Source organism: Haemaphysalis longicornis, unplaced genomic scaffold (assembly GCF_048455015.1).
Source record: "Haemaphysalis longicornis isolate Haplotype H1 unplaced genomic scaffold, Haemaphysalis longicornis Haplotype H1 scaffold_1, whole genome shotgun sequence".
Classification (NCBI taxonomy): domain Eukaryota; kingdom Metazoa; phylum Arthropoda; class Arachnida; order Ixodida; family Ixodidae; genus Haemaphysalis; species Haemaphysalis longicornis.
Window position 1 is genome coordinate 255,274,183 of NW_027526203.1, and position 9,083 is coordinate 255,283,265.

The following is a 9,083-nucleotide window of genomic DNA, read 5'->3' on the forward strand; positions in this document are numbered from 1 at the left end:
ATGACGTTATCAGAGGCCTATGTTTCCCTATGCGTTCCCGTTCCCGCGCCATTTGTATTGACTTTTCTTCGAGCATGCTTTGAGTGCTGCGGTCAAGAGGTGGAGTCGATGGCTGCTTACACGGGAATCTGAAAATGTTCGTTGCCCAGTCAATCGTCGTTCACGAACATCAGCGTCCTCAGTCAGTGTGGCTGGTTGGGCTGGGCTGTCAGCTGTGGACGTTCACCGTTGGCCGACTGAGGTGAGCGCCCTTCTTTTCGCGTGTGCCGTCCTGTAATTCTGTGCGACTGTTCACTTACCTGGTGCTGCAAAATTTGCTCTTGCGACAGCTACCATCACCACGTTTACGAAATTTGGAACGGCACGTACTTGCCGTCTTGCATTGCCACTGTTTATGCTGTTCTGCTTGCGTCAGATGTAGCGGTCGCGCACTGTTTTAATTTCGTTTTGTTGCACATAGCGAATTAAGCATTCCGACTAAATTGCTTATTTGTTGGCAAGCGAGCTGTTCTCTCGCATTGGGTTTCGTCGTCTATTTTTCGGGGTCGCATTAGCGGCGGCGCCTGGCAGTAATTATACAGGGTGTTGCGACGATAATTGGAACACTTTCAAAATTTTTCCTGAGCGAACCGCCGCTCTGTTCGCGCTCAAACTTGCCACGAAGGTCGCAATTTGTGGTCTATTTTGTTTGATACCGGGAGCAACGATGTACTTACCTGTGTATTCTGAAAGTAAATAAAAACGATTTTCGCCTATGGGAAAATGGCAGCTGATTTGGACGTGCGAGTCAGCGCAAGTTGATGTTGGAACGACGGAACCACCTGCACAGTGAAACGCATGTTTGGGATTCACGTACGGAGCCAAATGGTGCAGCAGACGATCAGAAAATGCATCTAGAAATGAGCTAACAGACGATCAGAAAACCCGGTTTTCGGGCTCGCACGTCCAAATCGCCGCCATTTTCCCATAGGCGAAAATCGTTTTTATTTATTTTCAGAATAAACAGGTAAGTACCGTTGTTGTTCCCGGTGTCAAACAAAATAGACCACAAAATGTGACCTTTGTGTGAAGTTTGAGCGCGAACAGAGCGGCGGATCGCTCAGGAAAAATTTTTAAAGTGTTCCAGTTATCGTTGCAACACCCTGTATTTTTGTCTGCATGCGAGATGAAAAGCGGTATTTAAAAACTTGTTCGATTCTCCTGGGGCGCGTCCCTTTTTTTTTTTTTTTTTTTTAAAGCTGCCGTTGGCGTTTTTGAAAACTGGAAACGAATATTTCGGCAGAAGAAACGTTCGGCCGGTTGAGGTGTCGGCGTAACGCCAGACAGTTATCGACCCCTATCTCCCCTTCCCCCCACCCCCAACAACCACTTCCTCCTCCTCCTCCTCCTCCTCCTCCCTAACGCAAGCAACGCAAGCAAAATCGTCAAAGCTCCTTCACTGGGTCTGTTTACTGAACGCTGTCGTTGATTCTGGGCATTCAGCGGCGGCGGGCGGCGTGTCTTAAAAATTTGCAAAAGAATGTTTAAGAATACATATACAATTTAAACTTATACAAATATTTATGCTAAAGGGTGTTAATAAGTCATTGAACGTTTCAGCAGTTTCAGTAACTGCCACCCTTCAGATTTATGAAAATTTAGTGCCAAATTATAATTATTTTCGCCACTTTGTTTATAAATTGCCTTTGCTAACTTGACTATATAAAATGCTGGCTTTCATATTAGCTAGAGAACATGTACGCGACAAAAATCGGTGGTCCGTCCCTTTCGAGTGCAGGTGAACACTGTTTTTGTGCGTGCATGTGGTTTCGTGAAGGTGATGGAACATGGTGTATTAACACGATGTGCATCCAGCATTTTTGATTGCCAAGCATTGCTGCCAAGGAATGCTTACTTTGTGTATTTTCATATGTAAAAGTGAAGCTATCTGGTGTTCCATAATTGAGGGAAATATAGAAGCAACAATCGAGGTAGGTAGACAGTGCAGGAGCACTGCTTGTGGGGTTTTCACTGTCATTTTTCCAGCTCAGTTTGGAAGCAGCTTCAACTTGAGCCAACACAAAAAGACAGGAAGTACGGGACACCCTGCTGTCTTTCTGTGTTTGTATAAGTTCAATCTGGTTAGCATCTGGGTATGTGCAACCAGCACAGATCAGAGCCATTGAACATTTTCCCAACTTTTCGTCAGTTGTGATGTTCGATTTCTTCCTCTTGCAGCATCTCCTGACTGCAGTCATGGTGCGCCGAGCCTGCCTGCCGTCACTCGCTGTGCCACTCCAGTGGGACTGCTAGGGTTTCCACCAGTGCTCGGGCTGTAATCCACCCCCGAGTGCCTATCGTGTCGATCTCACCATGTGTACATTTAAGGCATACCCCAAGAGTTAACAGTAACACTGTAGATGGTAGCCATAGTCAACAGTGCCGAAACTGGTGCCCAAGTAAAATAGACTTAACCTACTGATCCATTCCAACTTGACATTCACATGTTCTAGTTCTTCAGAAAGCAGTGTAACACTGAAGAGCCAGGGATATGTGTTGCACTGTCTGCTTACTCCTTTCAGTTGCTAATTTTTTTTTCTGCTGTTACTACAAATTTATAAAAAGTTGCATCTACAGTATGCCCTCTCTTTTAATTGACATTCTAAGAAGTATCATGTGCTACAAGGTTGGTGAACTGGTACAGATCGGTATAGACAGAAGATGAAGGATCCTACATTTTGAGCTGCCTACAGTAAATAAGGCTGCTTGCCACTAAAACAAACCATATTGAGTTGAACAGGTTATTGGGCCAAAAAAGCGCTATATTTCGGCTGACCTGATGTACCTGAACCCACCCAAGGTGAACTTTTGTTATGAATTTGTTATTATTATGATAGCATGTTATTAACAATGGGAATGCAAAAACGGGAGTTACATCGTTGTTGCATACAAAGCAAGCATAGTAGACTCATTTTTGCGTGTTTGTACCCCATGCTGTGGTGTGTTGTGTGGACTTGGTCTTGTCAACTTCCTTCGATGTCACTGCAGCACTGGCAGAAACGCCTGGGCAGTATATGCTGCCTGATAACAAGCAGTTGCAGCTTCAATGAACTATTCATTTGATAGTGAGGACCACCTTGTTTCAGCCATTGAGCCTTGCCTTGTTTTCTGCTGCGCAGGGTGTCGAACCGGAACCGAACCGAAAACCGGAACTGAACCAGCATTTTTTGCCGGAACTGAACCCAAACCCGAACTGGAACTGAACCAGAAAAAGAAATAACGGTTACCGGTTCATGGTAACGGTTACTGGAGGGTTGAGCACTCTTGTAACCCGGGCTACGACCCCGGGCTACGACGGTGCGGTCAACACATGGCCTCCTGAACTGAGGATCCACACCTACCTTTACAGCTCAATAAATGTTTCATCTTTCATATATCACAGTCGCGTCCATTTCACGTGCAGTGCTGTCGCTAACACGCTCGAGTCTGTGAGGCCGACGGCCCCCTTACCCCTGGGTAGTTGTGTATGACCTGCCTGTTGACCTTGTCTGGCTTGCCGCCCCAGAGGAAACGGAACGGAGCAGTGGTGTAAGAGCAAAGATTGCGCGCTCGTGGCGCCAGCAGTAACCGGGCAGTTGAGAGGTTCGTAGTACCGGGCCTTCTTTAGCAGCCTAGTGAGAACTGCGTGCCAATACTGGAAGAGGAATCTGAAAGGGAAGTGAAAGCCCCGAATTTGGACCTCCGAAAGCCCGAGTTTTGGTTGTGGTGGCACACAGCGAAAGTACATGAACGAACGCTGGCGGTGTGAAGTCGCACTCCGCTGGCCCGGTCGTACTGTCAGTGGTGTCGAGCAGGGAGCAAAGGTGTCTCTAGGTCTGGGACGGCGATCTTCAGGTCATCGACATAACCGATGACCCCCGAGGCAAACACATTCTGATTTTGGATTTATCAGGCATAATTCCATCAATCAATACAGAATACAACGCCTAGTACCAGGAGACGCTCTGCAGTGTATATATATGTGAACTAATATTTTGGGGGTCTGCCGACCAAAAGAGGCCTTGCATAAAACACCGGTGGCAAACTGAAATAAAACATAACAATTCTCTAAGCCTTTGTTAATTGCTCTTTTTAAACACTGAGAAAAAGTATCTCTTTCATTATCTTTGCATTTTTGTTGATAAGAGGTTCTGAAGTTTTGGCTTAATCTGCAATGAACGGTAATCATTGCACCATGTCCAATTGATTTGTGTATAAACCTACATTATATTTTTGCTTATTTACTCTGACTGCCCATGTTTTACCAGTTGATGTACTTTTTAACAAGAGGTCCCCCCACTGATAAACTATGGGACCTCTTTCTGTATTGCTTACCAATTTATGCACTGTATTATGTGCACAGTTCCCAATAAACTTCAAAGTAAAGAGAACAAATTTAACGGAAGACGTATTTTCAGTCAAATTACTCGCCGCCCACCAGCGGTGTCTAGTCTGGGGAGCGAACATGGAGGAAAGAAAACCACCACGGGACCATTGTGCGACAGAAAGTTGTAGATGGCGCTGGCTGCAGTGTTGCCGTGGTCAATTTGCTGCCGTGGTCAACCACAGCAGACCCCGAACACCTGCAAAAGTGCCGGTCAAAGGCGAGAGGAGGCGCCAAGTCATCGTTGTCGGCGACTCCAACATGGCCAGGGTGGGAGAGGTGATTAAGGGGAGGGTGGGAGACGACGAACGCGTGAAGGTTAGTAAGCTTCCCGGAAAAAGAGTCGGGGAAGTAATGCAACAAGCGAAGGGGCAACTGTGGGATAGAATGGAGGACCGCAGCTTGGTGGTGATAATGGGGGGTGTGAACGATGTGTTGCAGGGGCGCGGGGGAGGGTCCGCAAGGCAGATTGCGAAGGGGGTCACCGAGCTGAGGGCGGTCTCGGAGGATGTGCAGATTGCGGTTTGCACGGTGCCGGAGGTGCAGAAACAAGGGGTCCACGTAGAAAGGGCGGTGGTTGCGGCAAACAGGGAGCTTTGGACCCTGGGTAAAACGATGAAGTTTGAGGTGGTCAACCTGAACCGGGACCTGGTTCGTGCAGGCCGCAACGGGGCGTTTGTGTTCGACGGCATACACTTCAGTGGCCGTCTAGCTGAGCCTGTAGGGCACCGACTGGCAGCCCGCGCAGTGGCTTTTTTAGGGGGGCCCCGAACGTTCAAGAAGAAGGCGGACTGAGTGGAGGAGGTAGCGAAAGGCAGGAAGGAGGGGGCACTGATGCACGGCGACGGAAACGTAAAGCAAAGAAAAGGAAAATAAACCGTGGAACTAAAATTAGTTATATAAATATGCAAGGTGGCCGCAAGCAGGAAAAATGGATTGAGATACAAACCCAACTCGAGAAAGAAGAAATTGACGTGTACGCCCTGACTGAAACCCACCTGAGAGATTTGCTATGTTCGCCCAGTATTGGAATTTGGTTGCGTGTTATTTTCTGGCTGCGCGACGTACAAACTCCATCCCCTATTTCTTATTGAGAGATTGGCGTTGCGTTTATGTTTAGGGTTGCCAAAGTATGTAGCTAACTCTGTATTGTACCTTGAGGCACGGTTGCCTTCACTTCTGGATCGATTTAAATTGTTAACTGTTGTAACATTTCTAAAACTGTTTGAATCTCCATTATACGAAGCTCAACCCATCTTCCTCTTGAGGCCTGACCTTTTTCGAGGATTTACGTGGCCCCGATTTCAGCGTCCTCAATTGGATTGCGTTCAGGCATGGCTGCAGCCTCTTCGTGCAGATCTTTTTCTACTCCAGCCCTATTCTGATAATTTGTCGCCTGTCGACATAAGCTTGGACAACATTTTTCCTTCGCACGCGAAATTATTGCCGGCCCGATTACTCAATCATTTACTTGAAGATCACTTGGCCACTCTTCATACTGATGTCGTCATTGCCACAGATGCCTCGCAAAGTGATGAGAAGGCTGGGGTAGGGATATATTCTCAGTCTCTAGATTGGTCCTTCTCAATCAGGCTGCCAGACTATACCCCGATCTTTCAGGCAGAATTATTGGCGATAATATTAGCCCTTAATAAACTACAGCACAGATTTGCGGGGGTGGTTATCCTTTCGGATTCTCTCTCCGTGTGCACTGCTCTAACAAATGATAAAGATTCTTCTATTCTCAGGTCATTCCGTTCATTCATTCCTTACCAGCTTCGCGAGATCCGGTTAGTGTGGGTCCCTGGTCACGCAGGGATAATCTTCAATGAAATGGCAGACCAATTAGCCAATTTGGCTCTTGGGGGTCCTGCCGTCGTGAATTGCCCAATTGACAGTTTTCTTTTGGGGGCGAGGTTCAGGCGCCTTCAAGTTTTACAAAGTAATCGGCAAGATGCCCTTCGTTCATGCTCCGACTATATTCACCTCTCTCACTTATGGAAGCCTAAATTCTGCGAATCTCGTAAATGTGAGGTCGCAATCACAAAATTTCGTTGCAGAATCCCCCCTTTAAATTTTTATCTATACAAAGCTGGTCAGGCGTTATCTCCTCAATGCCCTTTCTGCAATGCCCCTGAAACAATAGAACACTTTCTTTTAAATTGCCGCAGCTTTTCCTCGATGCGACGCACGCACCTTGAATACACGTTTAATCGGCTGAATCTCCCTTTATCTTTAACCGTTCTTCTTTCCCTGGGTGCTTCCGTCGTAGGATATTGCCACAGAGATGTCGTGATCGCCTTCCATTCCTTTGTTGCGGCGACAGGCCGGATGCCCTGCTAGATAGCTATGCCTTCATTCGCAAGATTTTTTTTTTTTTATTTTTTTTTTCCTGACAATCCTGTTCAATCCAAAGATTTTTTTTTTTCTACTCTCAATGTTTTTTCTCGTACTCCTTTTTTTTTCTCTAAAATAAACCGGGTCACAGCCTAATTATTACTGGCAACTTCTTGGCCAATCCCCCGCGTGGGTACGCGCCATATCATAGGGAACCAACCAACCAACCAACCAACCTGAGAGATATGGAGGAGCCACCAGTGATGGATGACTACGTATGGGTGGGGTGCAACAGGGCAGCGGGAGAGAGGAAAGGTGGGGGCGTGGGCATGTTGATTAGGCGAGGAGGGAATTGGCAAAGGGAGAATCAGGGCTGTAAGGAGCACTTATGGGTTTGTGGAATTGTGGGTGGAAAAAAGACACGGTTGGGAGTGGCCTATCTGCTGACAGGGAATGACGCCAGAGAACAAAATAAAGAGTTGGTGGACTGCCTCAGGAAGGACATAACGAAATTTAAAGAATCCGGCGAGGTGATATTAGTAGGCGACTTAAATGCCCACATTGAGGATCTAGATGGATATACGGACTATAGCGGCTCAATGGTTCTAGATATGTGTGAAGAACAGCAACTGGTAATAGTTAACCGGGAGCATAAATGCGACGGGCAGATAACGTGGCAAAGCGGCAATAGACAGTCTTGCATAGACTACGGCCTGGTCTCAGAGCACACGTACGAGCGGTTGAACCAAATGACGATAGATGAAGAAGGAGAACACAGCCTGGGCAGCGACCACAGGCGTATAATCCTGAAATTTGACAGTGGAGGGGCTAGGCAGGAAACACCGGAGGTTGGGCTCCCGAAATTGAGCGAAAAGCAGATAGCAGACATCGTCAATAGCATCGAAAGAGAATTAGAGGCCCAGCCCACGAAGGTGTGGGAATATGACGAGGTTGTGAGTTGTATACAGAAGGAAATATACAAAGTAAGGAAACAAAACCGCTGGAGGGGTAAAAGGAAACCACGAAGCTGGTGGGACAAGGAAATTAAACTGGCTATTGAAGAGCGACAACGGGCTTCTAGATTTCACAGAAAGGCAAAACAAATGGGATATCAGGAGGAAGAGGTGCAGTTACGGTGGAGCCGGTACCGAGAAAAGAAATTTGAGGTGCAAAAACTAGTACAAGCAAAGATTAAAACTGCGAGTGAGAAATGGATATCAGGTATACGTAAGAAGGATAAGGGCGCCCCCAAAAAATTCTGGAATCATTTAAAAGCATTGGGAACGACGACTAAAGAGGTGCAGACTCAGATACAGGACGGGGACGGTAACGTTCTCCTGGGGGACAGCGCATTAAAATACCTACATGGAGTCATGGCAAATACTTTCGGCCAAACACGCGAGATATCGGCTACCCGGACACATGTGGCCAATAGAAGAGCGACAGAAAAAAATTCAATATCGAATTTTTGGATTGGAAAAAGGCAGAACACAGTGTTCCCAAAAGTACGGCAACAGGACCGGATGGTATCCCAATAGAGATTATCAACCATTTGGGACCAGCGGGAAAGACGCACTTGTACAGAGCCATCGAGCGCGCTATAAAATCCGAGAGGATTCCCACGCAATGGTGCGAAAGCAGAATGAGTTTGATTTATAAAGGCAAGGGAGAGAAGGACAAGGCGAGCTCATACAGGCCGATTACAGTCACGTCAGTGCTCTATAGATTAGCTATACAAGCCATAAAAGTCGAGTTGTTGAAGTGGGTGGAAAGTAACGGTATTTTAGGGGAACTGCAAAATGGATTTAGGCCGGGTCGACGCTTAGAAGACAACATTTTCGTAATAACCCAGGCCATCGAAATTTCGGCAGCACAGGGCAGACCAACATGGCTACTGTTCCTGGGCATAAAGGGAGCCTATGACAACGTAGATAGGGGATTGCTGTGGCATATACTGGAAGAAGAGGGGATTGGGTCAGAATTTGTGGGGCTGATAAGGGCAATATATGAGGATAACAAGGCGCATATTACATGGGAAGGACGTACAGGCACAGAGCCCGTGTACATTCGAAGAGGTTTAAAACAGGGGTGCCCCCTTTCGCCATTGCTGTTCACACTGTACATTAGAGGAATGGAAAGACGATTGGAGGAGAGTGGATTAGGCTTTGACTTGTCGTACCGAAGCAATGGAGAGTTGGTGGCGCAACGGATTCCGGGATTGATGTACGCGGACGATATAGTGTTGCTGGCAGATAATGCGGAAGACCTTCAAAAACTGGCCGACATTTGTGGGGATGAGGCAACGTACCTAGGCCTACATTTTAACCCACAGAAATCTGGAGTC

At 47.0% G+C, this 9,083-nt stretch overlaps 1 long non-coding RNA gene across 1 annotated transcript; it reads left to right on the forward strand.

The window, feature by feature from the left end:
• Window positions 1–6: 6 nt before the first annotated feature.
• Window positions 7–3,418, forward strand: LOC144144524 (uncharacterized). Its single transcript, XR_013317268.1, has 3 exons — window positions 7–241; window positions 2,218–2,438; window positions 3,159–3,418. It is a non-coding gene; the product is annotated as an uncharacterized LOC144144524 (long non-coding RNA).
• Window positions 3,419–9,083: the final 5,665 nt, after the last annotated feature.